The sequence below is a fragment of the Ursus arctos genome, unplaced genomic scaffold (assembly GCF_023065955.2).
Source record: "Ursus arctos isolate Adak ecotype North America unplaced genomic scaffold, UrsArc2.0 scaffold_3, whole genome shotgun sequence".
NCBI classification, from domain to species: Eukaryota; Metazoa; Chordata; class Mammalia; order Carnivora; family Ursidae; genus Ursus; species Ursus arctos.
This window is the reverse complement of record NW_026622985.1, coordinates 44,777,629-44,796,089: the sequence shown is the minus strand read 5'-3', so window position 1 is coordinate 44,796,089 and position 18,461 is coordinate 44,777,629. Positions and strand designations below refer to the sequence as shown.

At 33.3% G+C, this 18,461-nt stretch overlaps 1 protein-coding gene across 10 annotated transcripts in view; it reads left to right on the top strand.

Moving 5' to 3' along the window:
• Positions 1-18,461, top strand: part of DGKB (diacylglycerol kinase beta) — an 863,998-nt gene that overhangs the window by 59,164 nt on the left and 786,373 nt on the right. For 8 of the 10 annotated variants that reach the window (XM_057304222.1, XM_057304223.1, XM_057304228.1 and 5 more), the window contains one exon: positions 11,239-11,302. The exons of the other annotated variants lie outside the window; for them this stretch is intronic. The gene's annotated coding sequence lies outside the window, so the exon portion shown is untranslated. The remainder of the gene's footprint in view (positions 1-11,238; positions 11,303-18,461) is intronic. 10 annotated transcript variants of the gene reach the window in all.

Genomic DNA, 18,461 nt, shown 5'->3' with positions numbered 1-18,461 from the left:
TCTGCATTGCAACTCACCTATTAGGGCTTACCAGAGACTCCATTAAGCAACCCAATTCCCCAAGGGAAAACTCCAGCCCTGTCACAGTACTGGATAATATAGTTTGATTGACAAGGAAACAACCCATAGTTTGGTCTTGATTCAGAGCCCTTTTTTCCACTGGGATTTACTCACAGCTAACAACCTTCCACAATTTGTGATAAATGAGGCAGAACATGATTCTCAAGTGATTGTATGCTATTTCTAAACTAAAAAACCCTAAAACTGTTGTGCTTATTTTTTAGTAGTAAGAAGTACAAGGTACAAAAACTTGCTCTTTATCTTAGAAGTGGTATCCCAGAACATCCCAGACGATTATATCCAGACCACCAAATTTTGCCAATGCCATAAACTCCTCAATATCTGTAAGAGTTTCCCAAGGGGTGTCCTGGAATATGTTCCTTAGTCAGCTATCTTAAAAAAAAAAAAAAAAACCAAAACTAATTGTTTCGCTTTGCCATTTCATTTTCTTTCATGTAAATACTCCCACTACAGCTGATTTCAATCTATATTAGAGGAGCATACCTAAATCTGTACTTGGGAAGAGATATGCACACTTGGATCCCACAAGCTGTTGCACGCCAGCTCCAACAAATATCTTTTATATTCTGACGGTGAATTACTAGGATATCTAGGGTACTTGCAGCATTCTGCTCATGAGAATCAATATGGTGTTATTGATAGTAGATTGTGATAATCCATCAACCATGTATAGGACATCATGTGTGATGTTTTATGGAATATCAAGGAGTATCAGTCTATTTGGATAGCTTATGGCAAAAGAAAATTACCTTGAATTCTACACTGAAGTTGTACTGCTGTCCTTAAAGTATAAAGGCAAAGTGCTTTTGGCCTCCCCATGCATGCTAGGGCTCTTCCCCCCACCCCCAAATCACTTGCTGCATCCTAAGTGCCAGTGACTGTGCTTTTTTGAGTTATTCCATATGAAGTATGGTGGTTTCAAGAGAGATTACCATTTCAGTAAGTTAGCTACCACGATCCACAGGTTTTAGCCACAAGCCATATGAGTGAATGGAAGGGGTTGTAATAGTGCCTACCACCCTGAATTCTTCAATTTTTTAAATGTGGATGACTACTAATTGCTGTGTTATATATTGATGTATTTTATAAGTAAAACCAAATACGGGCACAATAAAACTGATTTTTATTTTAATTATGAATGATAGTTATTTGGAAAAAGATGCCTTGTGGCTCAAGAAGTTTGTCATCCAGATATCTCTGAACTAATAAGAATTATAAACAAATTGTTTTATACATTAATTTTTAAAAATATAATTCTTTTCAAAATATTTCATCTTTATTCTCGTGAAGCTGTTCAGAAGACAAGCTTTCATTTTTTAAACCTTTGTCAAGTATAATATATATTAGCAGAGAACATTCAAGTATCAAACTCAGTGAGTATTCACAAAATTGAGCACAATGATGTGATTAGCACCCAGGTCAAGAGATAGAGCATTACCAGAATACCAGAAATGTTGCTTAGCTACCTCATCATACTTAGTACCACTCCCCATAAGGGTAATTGCTATCTGATTTCCAAGAGCATAGATTACTTCTGCCTTCTTTTGTTATCAGTATAAATAGAATCATACATTATGTACATTTTTATATTTGTCTTTTTTGTCTCAAACTTCTTACATTTATCAATTCATTACATGTAATTCTGATCATTTATTCCTATTATTTAGTATTCCATTTTAGTCATTCTAGTGATTTATAAGTGACAATAGGAAGTTGAATAGCTTTTCAAATATTTATTGGCTTTTTAAATAACTGCCTTCTTTTGTGAAATGTCTGAGAAAGTCTTTTTGCATGTTCTGTTGGATTTTCTTTTTTTAATAATAATTTTATTGTAGATATCACTTCTTCATTGGATGTATATATTGCCAATATTTTGTCCATTCTTTAGGTTGCTTTCATATTCAATATTGGTATATTTTGCCAAATATTAAGAGGGTAATAAAAGTTTGATTAAGAGCCCTAAAAAAATATTTACATGTATTCCATCCTACCCTATTTATTTTTTTTAAAGATCTGATTTTATTCCTTGTTATGATGAACATATACTTTTACCAATTTCTTTCAAAAACTTTTTCCACCACAGAGTGTCCATTATATGAATTATCAAACCAGACTGCTTTGCTCTAGGAAGACCATTTGTTTTTGTTTTAAGGAAGACCATTTGGGGGGGGCGCCTTGGTGGCATAGTCGTTAAGTGTCTGCCTTCGGCTCAAGGCGTGATCCCAGTGTTCTGGGATCAAGCCCCACATCAGGCTTCTCCGCTAGGAGCCTGCTTCTTCCTCTCCCACTCCCCCTGCTTGTGTTCCCTCTCTTGCTGGCTGTCTCTCTCTGTCAAATAAATAAATAAAATCTTTAAAGAAAAAAAAAAAAGGAAGACAATTTGGATACCAAGTAGTTTTTTACCATCCATTTTTACTCAGCCAGCATATTGTTGATATTGTAATCAGTAATGATCCCAACTAATTTCATATTCACACATTAAATTTAGTTTTTCCAAGGGATAATCAAGTTATTTTATTTTTTCCCATCTTTTTAAAAATAGATGAGTTAGCAATCCTTTTTATGGATAAATACATGTACATATGTGTGTATCATGTAGTAACACATATACATACACATAATTTTAAATAGTGATTTACTAGAGGAAAATACACAAATAATATTTCTTGGCTGAAGATTATTTAGTTACAGGAGTGAGTTTGACAGCATTTATTACCGTGATTTGCACAAACATGTAGATTAACGTATAAGGATGTTGAATATTCTCTAAGCACAGGCATTGATTTTCAGACTTTTAACTTATTCCACACATACACATATAACTATTTTCCCCTTGACAAAATAGGCTGGAAAAGTGTTGGAAAGGTTATTTGTTATTAAATACTTTAAAGCACCATTTTTTAAAAAAAAGTAGCCTTAGGAACGATCATTTTTAAAAGAAATCATTTGTTCATAAGTAGGAGTGAGAATAAAACAGAATAAAGAAGTAGTAATACCAGTATTATTACAATTTTGCTACTTCAAAATTCATATAGTATTTCAGAACAGCCTAAGATTTTCTGCAGATTGCTTCAAAGTAGTTGTAGACTATTATTTTCTTCTGTTTTGACTTTTTTTAAATGACTAAGCGATTTAAGAACAACAACATTTCTTTGAATTAATTTTCAGTTTCAATTCATTCCTTAGAAGACATCTTTTTTCTCTTGTTTGAAGCAAAAATTTGTAATCTAAGGCCAGATATGTTCTCTGATGCATTAAAACCGTATTTTTCACCTATGTTCTTGAATTTGCTTGGATATGCCAGTCACCAAAGAATGGATATATAATATATTTTTTAGCATTGTCTAACATTCAGCTACTTCTCTAAACTGAAGTAGTAGTCCTTTCAAATAGAACTCTTTTTATATACATGCATACTCAAGAACAAAAATCAGCTAAATAAGTCACATGGGACACAGTTTTTCTTAGAGCTTTGTTTCCGAAAATAAAGAAAATCCAGCTGGAAATAAAGGGATTGCAGAAAATATACAGCTTATTTATTGTCAAATTCATTCAAGTCAAATGGCTAAATGGAGCCAACAGTCATCAAGAGGAAGGGAGGGAAGTGAAAGGAAAGAAATATGTACAACTTATGCAACAAAGTAATGGCAAAAAGTGAGACATTCTAATTGGGTGGTGCCCTCTGGAGGTAAGTTTGGGGCACTTGTTATCCCTCTTTTTATAGCCGATTGCAACTGGGCATCCAGTCCTCCCGTTGGTATTGTTGGGAGTGAATGTTTCCTGATTTCTGTGATATAAAAATGTCTGTAATGGTGTCCTGCCAAGAATAGCAAATATATGCATTTCCAAATTATTATACCAATCTTGATAATTTATACCTAAATATTTTTTGGATATTTCAATCTGGTAATTCTAGTAGAATGAATACACTTGGTTTTATTCATTTGGTTAATGGAGTAACATATTTAAATTGATCTTCTTAGTTTAATACCTTCCTTCTTGAAAGTTCCAAACAAAACTTTCTGCATTTGGAGGTGTATTTCAGAAACTTGTATCCATTTAGAGATAGACTAAGCCTCTAGATGACAACGACATCTTTGAAATATCAGAACAAATTTACAACTCCAAAAAGTGCATCAATGTACTGTGATCTCATTGTTCAACACAGCCTAACTTTTTTTCCTCTCAAGTTAGATTACACAATTACTTTGTGTTTTTCTTCAGACTTTTAAGTGCTACATAAAGACCCTTCCATAAAAGACTGCTAGGCCTAAAACTACATATTTTTTTTTGTAAATCCTTAAAATTTCTCTCATGTTTGATACAATTTGTGCAAACTGAAAATAACAGCAAAGAAAAAAGGGATCACTAGAAAGAATTAGAAACTCCTGAAACAAACAAAACGCAACCTGTGATACAGTCTCTTATTCTAAAAATTGGATTCTCCTTATTTTAACTGAAAAACAACTTTATTGCCCCAGAGAATTCATATGAAAACGTTCTCTTCAGTCTTACACTCACACACCCAGCAGGAATGTAGCAAAGGATGAGATTTCTTTCCCATTTAGTAAATCCATTTGTGAAATAAAATTTTAATCCAGTTTTATTCATAGTTTTACTTTCGATTCTGCCTCACCCAAAATAACATCGAAATAAATTACAAACATTTCTTTCTAGGCAAATTTTGATTGATTTTATGCAAACGGGGTAACATTTTGACATTATTTTGTTTCGTAGGACAAGGGTATGCAGTCCTTTTCTTCAAGAGATTTTCAGGGTTTGGGTAGGAAAAGATAGATGTGTGGTGCTGAGTTTCTATTTTCAGAAGTTTTGCCATGTAGCATTAGTCTGTCTGCTCTTCTCCACTCATTTGCAGACTGCCACTCTCTGACCCAGTTCGCATAACCTAGAAAGAGGGCATGACCAGCAGTGTCAGGGAGGGTAAAAATACTATGATCAATGCAAAGGAACAGTAGTGCCCCCAAGAATGTACCTGAATGATTACTTACTTCCACTGTATCTTGGCTCTGTATCATATATTTTTCAGATATATTTTGGGTGGACTTGGTGCTCAATACCAAATAGCTATGGGGTTGTTTTTTTTCTTTTTTCTTTTTTTTGGATACGAAAGAACAACAACAACAAAAAAGAATTTCCTTGCCTTTAAATATGACAAGCGATAATTAAATGTACCTACCCAAAATAGCTTTGCTATTTCAGACACAGAAAAATCAATTTCCATTCTTTGTAACTTTTTTTTTTTCTGATAACAAAGTAATACAAAATCAATGTAAACTTTTTTAAAAAAAGATACAGATATTAGAATGTCAAATTCACCTTCTCAAAAAAATATTTTTTTCCAAAATATAAAAACTTGACATATATATATGGAATGAACATTTAATGATTTTTTAATTCCTCAATGAAGGAACAAGTAGAATGTCAAACATGGTTGCCACTACAATTAGGTTTTTGTAATCCTTTTTAAAAAAGAAATTAGAATAAGAATTCCATTTCAGATATAAAAAATTTTAATGTCTTACAGGGCAGTAAAATCAAATTGGGCTTACCTTTTCTCCCGGACAGAGATCTGCAAGTTACTATGCCACTGTAGTTTTTTGACTTTTAATCAAGTAGTAAAGCACAATGTCAAATGCAGGTATAGTCTTCTAGAGAATTGCATAACCCTTGCCTGACCCTGTGAAAACAGTGCTCCTGTGTAATAGCCAAAGAACATCACATACTTTCTTTTGCCTTTTTTCCAGATTTTGAGGTTTTTGTTAACACCCCCCTCCCCCCGTTTTGATAAATAATCTCCAAAGAGTATTCTTGATCACAAAGATGGACCAGAATGGTTGGATTGCTTATTTATATAGTTACAGTAAGAAGTATTGATTAACAATCTGCACACAGTTTTGAACAACTACTGAGCATCTACCAGAGACTAAACTCTCTCTGGAAGTTTTCATCCAGACACTCAGTTTGGATTTTTACAAGGTCATGTTATTTGTTCTTTTAAACCAACCAAGTCCAGGAAGCCAAGAGCAAGAAAGTCTCCCCTGTAAATTTGGGGGAATTTCTACTTTATGAGGTATGTAAAATCTGTTAAGGCCTCTGGTCTGTCAGGAAGGACGTTCTTTACTGAAGAAGCTATAAATGTGTAACAGGTATGCAGGCCAGTTTGCCTGAGCAGGGTCTGTTAGCATAGGCCCCACATGGAAACTCATTCCTCAAAAGTGGACTTGGCATACTCTGATTAAATGAATAGCATTCTCAATTTGGCACTTTAGGTATGCTCTTAGATTCACCACTGATATCTCCAATTATATCTTAGTAAAAAAAACAAAAAAAAACCCACAGGTTTTTACTTAACCTCTGCAAATAACTATATTTTCATGAGAAATGCAGAAAATCAGTAGAAATAGTTGTTTCTGAAGCATGAGGGGTAAAAGAGGCTAGTAAATTAACTTTTGACATAGATCGAGATGAAGAGAATGAGTTTACTAACATACCCATCAGAAAATAAAACAATGAAATTATATCAACAGGATTGCAAACAAATAACCATATTCTAATTTCCTCATTAGTTCTGTCCAAGAGGTTAATTCTTTTACTGAGTCTCAGGTCAATTATCTGTTAATCAAATTTTCTACTTCTGGATCAAAAAACAAAAATAAAGCTGGATTTTGTAATTGAGTCTTCTGGTACAGTCTGTTAACTGTCTAAGTGATGTCAACTTTTAAGCTTCAAACTCTAACTGTAAGTCTACTTTTTTAAGTTATCAGTAGCTAAACTACCTGGTATATTGCTTTCCATGAGCACGCCTTTCTTTGTTGAAGACAAAAATTTACTCTCTAGCCTTTTAGAGAGACTTCAGGCAAGCGTGCGATAATAGCAGAAAACATCTGTTGATGAGACTGAATGGCTGTGCTTAGTTTATCACAGAACCAATGATACCAGCATGGGGAGGAGGAAAGTTCTGTAGTAGGACACAATGAATAACTCTTAGAAGTTTATCAGCGTTGCCTCTGAGAAATATTAAGGACAGCTAGGGCATAGACAAATCTTCAGGAAATTCAAATCCATTTTGCAAATTGTAAAATCTCTGAAATATTTATGTTATTCACAGTCAACTTGCATAGAAATTATGTTTTAGTTTGAAATCTCTTTACATGTATCTTTTATAAGAGTGTTAAGCTAGTCAAAAAATATGAAACATATCAAATGAGTCTAATTTTTTCTCATATTTCTCTTTTGATAAGGTGAAAGAACAAGCCTTTGTGATTTCCAGAATTCCTCTGAGAGCTCTAAGCTTTGGTTTTAGACATAAAGACATGCAATTTCCCCCCCACTAAGTTTAGAGCCTTATTTAGAGGAAGGCAAAAAAAAAAAAAAAAAAAAAAAGATTGGCAAAGATTTGGTCTTTTGATTAAAACAGGATCCTGGTTCTTAAGAACAGTTAATCAATGTGGAAATATATTTTAAATAATCCTAAGAGAAGAAACCCAGCTCCTTCAGATATAGAAATATCTTTTCATTGTTTAAAACTAAAATATATGATAAAGTACAAAATAGAGCACAGAAAATTACTCAGTTATTCTGATGAAGTTTGAACACTCAGCATGCCCTTTGTTTTAATGCCCCTTGTTAAAACATAACTAAATACATTGATTATCACCCTAATGAATAAGCAAATTCAGTTTTCCATTAATGTAGTATGTGTCCTTAAAGAAATTAGTAAGTTCATTTTAAAATATGTTAAAGATAAGGCCATCAATACTAAAATGATACCATATCTTTAACATATTGTTTCTTTTCACATATATTATTTGCAAATTGATTATTTCCAAGATAAATAAAATTAACCTCTCTCAAATCTTCTAAAACTTGCTATATACACCAAAGTGTTTCCCTTTACTTGACTTTTGTATATCCTGAAATGACCTGGCAATTTACTTTAGGACAAAACTACTATCTTATTTTTCTTAAAATCAAAAACTTATACAACCTTGTTTTTCCAAGCCATTAGCATTCCTACTGTAATCTCAAATACCAATATTAATTATGACTTTTAATCATGAAAGTTCTGTTGCAAGGAGAAAACTGGGATGTAGTGATTGATAGCTGACTGTAATGCCAATCAGCTGAAGACAGAGAAGGCTCATGAGCAAAATAGTGACCACCTACTAATACCCACATTCCTTTTATTCTTAAAGTGACTGAATAGACATGTTTATTAACTTGACCCAAAGTATGGCCACTCAGTACATACTAAACTGACTAGTAAAGTGTATATATGGTAACAGTTATATTATATGTATGTGTTTGTGTGTGTATAGTTAAGTATTCATTGTTACTTAGTTACTTAATATTTTACCAGGTATCTAAATATCATTTACTAATTACTTGATTTAATAATAGTTCAAGTCTTTAAGTTAAGGAAGGCTATTGGAATTTTTTTTTAAGTTCACCTGCCCAAAGGGAACAGAATACTTACGAATTCTTAATTAATAGTTAATACATTAATACTTCTAAATTCTTAAAATACTAACATATTTAAAGTTTTAGAAATTCAGTTGTTTTGTTTCCCTAGGTTCCCTAATTCTTGGGTTCCCTAAAACTCAGATTAAGAGATTTTATAATTCAATGTATTGATATACTATGAAGGAAAGATTTTGAACTAACAAGAACTACAGGTGTTTCCCAATTAAAAACACACAGATTTATATAGAGCTAGCAGTTTCAGCTCTACAGTCACCACCACAAGTTAAAAATAAATATAGAACAACAGCAAAGAAATCACTGTTGCAGATCTCAAAGGATTGTTCTCTTCCAGTGAGCAAGAAATGTTTTCTTCGCTGAGTTAAGCTCGCAAATAGAAAAAGCACACAAAAAAGAACTAAATAGCAATATTTTTTATCGGCTAGTCTTATCTACCAGACAGAAATCTACAGGTTAGTATATAATATCCCAGTGTGGGGGCTACCGTTAAATAATGAATAGGAAAGTAAAAAACATATACATTCTCCTGGAATCTAGAAAATGAAATATCCTCATTTAAAAAGGCATATTGTGACATTAAAAAGGCATACTGTATTCTGGGTTTGTTTGTTTTCCTATTTGCAAGTTTGTATACTATTCATTAATACCTTGTAATTGCTGGAAATACCATTTAGTATATAGATTTTTTTATGTATATACTTGGAACTTCGTATGGGATCTTATAATATGCAGCTTAACTAGCTTCACGTTTTTCATGGTGAGGTATAAACTACCTATTTCATTTTAGATTGTCTTATTAAAATGGCCAAATGATTTTACATATTTGCATTTTATCCTAATATATGTCTCCATTCATTATATTATCACATCAAATATATACAGTAAATTGTTAAATTCTTAATATTTTTAATGTAAAGGGAAATAATTTTAGAAAATAAATATCTCAAATTTTTAGTAGTAGTAGTAAAAGGATGGATTGTTTTCAATTCATGTTTTTCTTTTTTTTTTAAGTTTTTATTTAAATTCCAGTTAGTTAACGTACAGTGTACTATTAGCTTTGTGTTACTTTAAGTTGAGACATCTGTCTCAATGGTCAGTGAGTGAATGATTTGTTAATTCATGTGTCTTTGAACCACATTCATTCTATTTATCATTTTAGAGGAAAATGACAGACATTTGTATTCAAGTGGTATCTCGGTCATCACATATTATTTTTCTCTTTAGATTGCTTCCTTAATCAATCAAGAAAAGCCATGTCTAGTGAAATTGTGTTATTCTGTGCAAAGATTCTGTGTATTCTATCTGGCTTCCCTTAAGGAAACCCTGAAGGCTACCAGCAATGTTATAATTTAACTGAAGTTCTTGAGACAAATGAGGAAGTTTTGAAATGTTAGAAAAGAATGTAGGATGGAAGAGAGGTAGGAAAATGGAAAGGGAAGAAGAAAAAAAAAACATCCTTTATCCTGTAAAACCTCAAGAAGAAGTAAAACTGTATATATACCATCATCCCCACGTCAGTGAATTCAATATAGGTTTATTTCAGAGTTTTCTTATTTTGTGATCCTTACATAAAATTTTAATATACAAAAAATTATATTAAAAATAATAGTTACCTTTTGCTTGGCTTTTTTGGTCTATAAAAGAAAGCATTTCTTCCATGTAAAGTCATATTTATAACTTCAAATATGGTTCAGATTTTTAAATTGCCACAGTTACTTTAAATTTATATCTATAGTTTATCTACTAATATTCTTAAAATTGTGGCATACGGAATCACTGTGATTTTTATATTCTCTTCTTTTCTAAAATATGCACACACTTTTTTCATATTATAGAGTTTAGCAGGACAGTTCTTTCAATTCAAATGAATAATGATTTTTTGTAGACATTTTTATATCCCCTTAGTTGCTAGATTAAGCTGATTCTCATTCTCAACACCACCAAGCCCATCTAAAACATATATCCTGATGCTAAGTTGGACTTCTATGCCAGACATTTTCCATTATGGTGAAATCTATCATATACCTCATTGATTTCCTACAATTTGTTTTCCATTTGTTCCTTCAAATCTACCTAATATATCTGTATATAATGCCCTAATGTCAATTTTGTATTTAATTTAAAAAATTTCCCCAAGGGGTTCCAGAGGAATTGTGCACTATTCAGAACTTCTAAGTTTACCCATTAGGTGTATTCCCTCTCAGCTCTCACCTAAAATGAGCACATTGTTACATGTAACTATAAAATGGTATAATTCAAGCTTCTTTGAATTTTAGTATTATTAACTTTACATGATGTGTTCTGGGATATTGCTTAATATCTTGTTAGTAAAAATAGAAATGTATAAAAGTTTCCATATTTCTTCTTGAAATAAAATATCAGTTTCTTTACAACGTATTGCATAGAGTGTTAACAATTTACGAATTGACTCATTTCACAAAAAGGACCCAAATCATTGATACCTGGGAGCCTAAACTGATTACTAAATATTTTGATGAATATCAGTATGCTCATTGACTTCAGAAGCAAATTAACCGAACAGTTTATCATTGACAAATACATTATAATAAAATAGCTTTTTAAAGTTTGAACAATACATTTAATTTTTTTGAAAAATTTTAGTTGAATTATAATTAACATACAGTGCTATATTAGTTTCAGGTGTACAATATGATGATTCAACAATTCTATACTTCGGTCAGTGCTCATCTCAGTCATGGTAAGTGTACTTTTTAATTGCAATCCACTATTTATTTAAAACTGATAGACATCTTGAAGCTCACAATATCCTCACTCCAAGGCAATAAGTGTCTCTTAATCCTCTTTATTTCACCCATTTCCCTACCCACCTACTCTCTGGCAACCACCAGCTTACTCTCTGTACTTAAGAGTGTTTTTTTGTTTGTCTTTTTTTTTCTTTGTTTTGTTTCTTAAATTCCACATATGAGTGAAATGATATGGTAATTGTATTTTTCTGTGTGGTTTGTTTCACTTAGTATTATACCCTCTAGGTCCATCCATGTTGTTGCAAATAGCAAGTTCTCATTCTTTTTGTGGCTGAGTAATGAATGAATGCGCGCACACACACACACAGACACACATCACATCACATCACATCACATCACATCACATCTTTACCCAATCATCTATGGATAGACACAGGTTGCTTCCATATCTTAGCTACTATAAATAATCTTTCAAGAAACATAGGCTAGGAGTGCATATATCTTTTTTTAAAGATTATTTATTTGAGAGAGAGAGAGAGCGTAGGGGCCTGGGAGAGGGGTAGACGGAGGAGGAAAGAGAGAATCCCGAGGAGACTTCCCACTGAGCATGGAGCCTAACATAGGGCTCAGTCCCACAACCATGAGATCATGACCTGAGACGAAATCAAGAGTTGGACACTGAACCGACTGAGCCACCCAGGTTCCCCAGGGGTGTGTGTATGTATGTATGTGTGTGTGTGTGTATATATATATATATATATTTATCTTTTGAAAGTAGTGTTTTCATTTTCTTTGGGGTAATACTCAGTAGTGGAATTACTGAATCATATGGTAATTCTATTTTTAATTTTTTGAGAAACCTCTATTTTCCACAGGAGCTGCACAAATTTACAGTCCCACCAACAGGGCATGAGGGTTCCTTTTTCTTTACATCTTGACCAACACTTGTCATTTCTTGTCTTTTTGATTCTAGCCATTCTGACAGGAGTAAGGTGATATCTCATTGCTAGGGTTGTAAAGTGATTTTTGGGGGACCTCAACCGGAATAACAAGTGCATTTGAACCTGCTTTTGACTTTCAACTCCAAATTCACGTCTTTTTTCACAGTGACTTTAGTTGCTTTTTCAGCGGTATATTGTTTATGCTGAAAATGAAACTGTTGGTGGATGTCCAGACCCAGTTCTCCTCTTCACCATCACTGGCATCTTTGTTCCCAGTTCAGAGGACATAGACCTGCTTCAGGGGCTGAGTGTAGCATATAGTATACAGATATGTAGGAGTCCAAATTTCATATTTGATATTTTTTCACACTAATATTGAAAATTAGACAAGTGTCAATGTCTTTGGTCCCAGTACTCTGTAGAATGAAAAATTGTTCAACTAAATATTTGTTCAATTCTATTGCAGTCAGATTATTCTGTTCTACACACTAGTTATTACTCTACTATAAAACTGAACTTGGCAGCAAAATAATGGATCTTACTTGTCAACAAGGAGATTCCTAGTCATGGCCCATTATGGCGTACTCTTTCTGTTTGTTTTGCTATGCAGATAAATGTCTTAAGTGTACTTAATAGAATGATAAATCTTAGATGGGAGACCTCAAAAGCGAAAAACCATTTGTAAAATCGTAGCACTTAAATATGTTGGAGAATATCTTGAAATGTGTAATTAGCCTAAAGATCAATGTTGACTTTTTCTAAAAAGCCTATCTCCCAAACAAGAAGCAAGATAAATCATTTATTTATGAAAGCTAATGTGTCAAAATTATAGACTTTTATTATTTTTGTTACATATTTGAGATTAAAAATCCCTCAAATCTTGCTAAGTTTATATTTTCAATGTCTTGAATTGCTAGACTCTTGGATAAGAATGTTTCTTTTCAAAATAATCTCAGCCTGACATACTGTTACATGACAAGTCAAATTGAGTTACATACATAAAACATGCTTAGAAGGGTGCACCATTTTGGAGTAGTACTATTCCAAAGCTGAGGAAAAAGTGTGTCTGATAAAAGTATTGTTGTGAATATCTTAAATTTCCCCACCTGCATTTTTTCACTAAACAAACAAACAAAAAATCAATATGCCATAATTGTATCAGCAAATATTGAGGAATCATATTAGTGTATCTTTATCAGATTTTTTTTTAAAACTGCTTACTGAGAAATTGTCTGTATGAAGTATTTTTCTTAGAAGATACGTTTGGGTAAGGAACATTTGGAAAATTGAGTGTTTAGAGGAAAGCGTCATCAGCTTCATTCACAACATATATGTGTTGTCAACAAGGATTAGTTTTCATTCCTGTTTGACAGCAAGTTAATCCTCCTGCCTCTTCAGTGCAGTGCAGTGCAATTCCATATGAAGCCAATGAGGAAATGTATAAGCTTGCATTTACAAAAGATTTAGATACGATTACAATTTATTTGCCCAAATTTCTAATTTATCTCAGTAAGAAACTTTAAGTCTGATTAGATTTCTTTTTTTTTTTTTTTTAAGTGAACGCTGTATGTAGAAAAGATTATATGCCCACTCTGTAAATTTAAAATTCCTGTTGTTGGGGCCCCTGGGTGTTGCAGTCGGTTAAGCGTCATACTCTTGATTTCGGCTGAGGTCATGATCTAAGGGTCATGAGATCGAGCCACACATGGGGCTCCATGCTTAGCACAGAGTCTGCTAAAGTTTCTCTCTCTCCCCCCTGCCCCTCCCCACACTCATTCTTTGTCGTTCTCTAAATAAATATATAAATCCTAAAATATAAAAATTAAAAATTAAAATCCTGTTGTTTAGATGTATATTGATGTTTGATTTGCTATGGCCAGATTTTGGATTCCTTGAGGCTTTTATCTATACTTAAGGACACAAATATGGAAATTTGAGGACTATTTCTAGAAGTATAATTTTGAAACATTTTGAACTCAAAGTTACACAATAAAGCAAATAAGTCTTGTTAATGTTGTTTTAAAATTTCTGAGAGTGGAAGTAGAAATTTTCTTCTTGCTACTTAATTATTTCCTCTATAAAATGTTAGCTCTGCAAGTCCTATGGTCTTGATAATTCTCTGATGCCTTCAAACATAAGGTTGTATTTCTCTTTTTTCAGCTTTGCTAATTGTTTTTGACAAGAAAATTGGCCTGATATTAGCTAGTCTCCCGTACAGGATACATATTTTTTTTTTTTGAAATTTAAAGATAAAACATTAATTAGAAAATGACTTGAAGATTTCATATGCATCAATAAATGTGTACAATCAAGACTTCTGGTATAACAATAGGCAAAACTGAGTAATTATATTAAATGACACAACTGTATTTCTAATGCACATATGGAAAAAAAATATTCTTATTACTTAAAGCCGGACCGTATTTTCTGCTGAAGGTATCTGTGGATCACAAGAGGAATACTTCATAATGATACAATTGAATTCATAACAGTTTTGATGTGTATGGATGTAGAAAAGTAGTCTCAAGATATATAAATAATTTTCAAATATTGAGTCAAATTTGAATACTTGGAATAAATCTGACATGATCTTGATGTATAATTCTTTTCATACATTGTTGGATTTCATTTGCTAATGTTTTGTCCAGGCTTTTTCTATCCATGTTCATGAGAGATCTTGGTCTGTAGTTTTCCTTGTAATTTCTTTGTCTGGTTTGGGTATTAGGGTAATGTTCGGCTCACTGAATGAGTTAGGAAATGTTCTCTCTGCTTCGTTTTTCTGGAATAGATGTAGAGAATTACTATAATTTCTTCTTTAAATGTTTGGTAGATTTCACCAGTGAATCTATCTGGGCATGGTACTTTATGTTTTTGAAAGTTATTTTTTATTTAATTTCTTAAATCCACATAGGCCATATTGAGATTATCGATTCTCCTTGTGTGTGTTTTGGTTGATTGCATCTTTCAAGAAAGTGAATTTCCTCTAAGTTATCAAATTTGCGTGTGTCTTCTTTCTCTTTTTTGTTTTTCGTGGTTAGCTTCTCTAGTGTTTTATCAATTGTATTGATCTTTTCAAAGAACTAGCTTTTGGTTTACTGATTTTTTTCTGTTATTTTCCTATTTTCAATTTCTTGATTTATACTCTGTTATCATTTCTTCTGCTTACTTTGGATTTATTTTGCTTTTCTTTTTCAGTTTCCTAAGATGAAATTTAGATTATTGATTTTTTATCTTTCTAATATATGTCATCAATACTATTGGTTTCCATCTAGCACTGCTTTTGCTACATGATTCAAATTTTTAGAAATTGTATTTTATTTAATTTGAAATAATTTTTAATCTTCTCTTGAGAATTCCAAAGATCGGTGTACTCAAAATACAGGAAGAGGTGATGTTTCAGTTTGAGTCCAACAGCAAGAAAAAACTAATATCTTAACACAAAGACAGTGAGGCAAAGAGGAATTCCCTTTTATTCAGAGGAGGATCTGCCTTTTTGTTGTATTCAGGCCTTCATCTGATTGCCTGAGGCCCACCCACACTAGGAAGATAAATCTAATTTACTCAGTCCATCAATTTAAATATTAAACTCATCCAAAACACCTTCTCAGAAACACTCAATGTTTGATGAAATACCTGGCACCCCATGGCCAAGTGAAGTTGATACATAAAGTTAACATCGCAACGTATATGTTAAACCCTTTGTAATTTTCCCATAGTTCTTGGATATTCTCTTCTTTTTCATTTTGTTTTTCTCTTTGCATTTCAATTTTGGCAATTTCCACTGACCTATTTTCAAGCTTACCAAAGCTTTCCTTGTATGTGTCCAGTTTACTGATGAGCCCATCAGAGGTATTCTTCATTCATTTCTGTTACAGTATTTTTGATATCTATCATTTGCATTTATTTCTTTCTTAGTTTTTTTCATCTCTGCTTATACTACCTATCTGTTCTTGTATGTTGTTGATGTTTTCGTTAAATATGTTAGCGTATTAGTCATAGGTATCTTAAATTTCCAGCCTGATAATTCCAACATCTCTGCCATATCTAAGTCTCAATCTGATGCTCATTCTGTTTCTTCAGACTGTCTTCTCACTTTTAGCATGTCTCATAAATTTTTTGTCAAAAGCCACACATGCTGTATCAGGTAAGAGAACTGTGGTAGGTAGGCTGTTAGTGTGTGGCTTTATGTTTAGCGGGCTAGGAGTTAGGCTGTGTTTATTCTTTGGTATAGCTATGGTATCAGAGGCTAAAATTCCCTCTAATATCCTGTTCTTATCTCCCATATTGTCTTTGGGTGCCCCTGTAGAGTCAGATGGAGTTGAAACTTGTAGTTCTTTTTGTTGTCATTACTTGTTATTATACGAGAGCCCTATAGATGTGGTATTAAGGTGTGCCAGACAGTGTCCCCATGTAAAAAAACTGTATTTCCCTTCCTCAAGGTAGGTTAGGTGTATTTCCCTTCCTCAACGTAGATTAGGCTTGGTAAAACAACACTCAGTTGGGCTCTGGCAAAATACATTCCCTTGAGGGCAGGTTTTGTTAAAGAACCCAGAGAGCTCTGGGCATATTTCAAAACATACTTTTTCAGCTTTTTCAACATTTTTTTCTGATGTGAAGATGGGTGTGACAACTTCCAAGTTCCTTAGCTTGTTAGACCACAAACCAGAAGTCCTTGCCAGGTTTTTAATACAATTGCTCTATGACAGTGTATTCAGATGATATCCTGCCACTTCATTTGTCATGCCTAGTGCTTCAGCTATCAAGCTACTTGTCATTTTGAAAACCAGTTTTATTTTTTGTCTGTCTTTACATGTGTTGTTTCCTTTACCTTAAAAACTCTATCATCTGGCCACAGCATTGGAATTAACTCCCACTTTTCTTTCAAAATTCCTTTACTGTAATTCTCCAGGGTACTGAGCTTTTGGTCCATCTCCACTCCTCAGCTCTTACTGGTTGTGTATCTTCCCTAGGCTTGAACTAGCTTCCCCAAAGCACTTTCATACTAGGTTGCAATTGTCCTTTAACTTGTTTGTCTCCTGACCAGACTGTTTTTATAACACCAGTACTTGTTGTTTCATTACAAATTGTTAAATAAATGGGTGAATAACACATGAGACAAAAATGGACATTTTACTTTGTATTAAAAAAACAAAAAGCATAATGATGGAATTAGAACTTTCAAACTTCATGGTCTGTAGATATTGTTTACCAATTCTTTTATTTTAACAGTAGAGGATCGATGAGCAGGTTGTCCACATGAAGGAATATAAAAATATTTCTAAACACTAAACTTGAAGTCAGATGATTTTGATTCAAGCCCTTTAACCTAAGCTTAAGCTTATCAATTAAAAGAAATTCAACGACTTGATAGGATTTTTAACTTCATGGGGTTGCCAACTTCATAGATTAGTCAGGCTTAAGGAGGAGACTCTACAGGATCGTGGTTCATCATCTCCAATATTTTCATCATATTAGTTGTGATTTTGAAGTCCTGGGTCATGAAGTTAATGAACAATCGGAAATAGAACTGGAAACTCATCTTAATTCACTTTTAGTCCTGTAGGTTTGGTTAGCATACTTCTCCTTGGATCCCCATGGTTTCCAGTGGGTCACAGCCTGTGGCCTGGTTGGTTTTCTCTGCCTGTAATCAAGTCTTTTCCATTTCCCCTGATGTATTATAAGTAATAACCCTTTCTACTTGTGCAGTGACCAGAGCAAAGTTAAAGAGTACTACATTATAAACTTGCCCGTACCTCTCACCCCACAGCCCCACTGATGTCCTTTCCTGGTAGTCAGAGACTTGTTTTGTTTTAAGGGGGAAATCTCATGGTGTTCTAGGCAGGAAGTTGTATCCCATAGTGTGCTCGCCAGAGGCAGAGCTTCAGTGACCAAGGGAGCCACAGAGGTCCTGACCTGCTAATGGCCACAAAAAAGATCTTTCCAGCTAATTCTGTGGCAGATGTGCAGTGTTCTCATGGTGGTCTGAATTATACACACAGGCTGAGATCTGCTTGATTTTTCCCTTGGAAAATTTGATATGTGGTGTTTCAATTGCTTTTAGTGTAAAAAGACAGTACACTTTAAGGGGAAAAGATATAGCCAAGAGACTTGCTGCCTAAACTGAAGAGTCACAAAAGACAGTGAGAAGATTGCACTCATTATAGACACCTTTAAAGCCATACTATTCCACCTAGCCACAGCAGGGGCCAGT